The sequence below is a fragment of the Stegastes partitus genome, unplaced genomic scaffold (assembly GCF_000690725.1).
Source record: "Stegastes partitus isolate 25-593 unplaced genomic scaffold, Stegastes_partitus-1.0.2 Scaffold418, whole genome shotgun sequence".
NCBI lineage: Eukaryota > Metazoa > Chordata > Actinopteri > Pomacentridae > Stegastes > Stegastes partitus.
Window position 1 is genome coordinate 555,802 of NW_007578149.1, and position 620 is coordinate 556,421.

The following is a 620-nucleotide window of genomic DNA, read 5'->3' on the forward strand; positions in this document are numbered from 1 at the left end:
TGGGTGGAGGTCTAATATGTTAGTTAAGCTCTGTGTTCTTGCTGATGCAGAAACCCTGGATGTATTGAAGTTTTTTTGTTGGTCCCTGCTAATTCAAAAATCAGTGAAGAGGAGGATCCTGAGGGTCATTAGCTGTAATGTGATGAACACACCTTTAACTCTGCGTAACTTAAAGCCTGAATACAGTTTAAACCAGTGAGTTCTGTAAACATTTACCTCCATGAAGTTGTCATGAAGGTAAGAATCAGCTCTACAGACCAGATACCAGGCTGGAGCCATGTTTGTTTCTGCTGTGAAGTTGGACATTTTGACATTAAGGTCTGCTGACTGCTGGAGCCTCTAATGGACAGTTGAGGAAATGCAGGTTTTGCACTTTGACTTTTTTTTTTTGCATCAGAAAAGCGTCTGATCATCCTGAATTCACAGAGTTCTGATCTCAGTCTGTGATCACACAGAGAGGCAGAAGACGCTCAGATGGCTCAGAACAGAACACAGAGTCCAGACTAACTGAGCAGAACTGCTGCTGCGTGTTGGAACTACTGCACACGACTGCTTCTGAGCAAACTACAGTCATGTTGTTGTTATTATTTTTAATATTTACATATAATAAGCCATTTTTT

General features: G+C 41.1%; 1 protein-coding gene across 1 annotated transcript in view; it reads left to right on the forward strand.

The window, feature by feature from the left end:
* The window catches only part of tmc4 (transmembrane channel-like 4), a 17,711-nt gene that overhangs the window by 6,761 nt on the left and 10,330 nt on the right, over positions 1–620 (forward strand). The window lies entirely within an intron of this gene.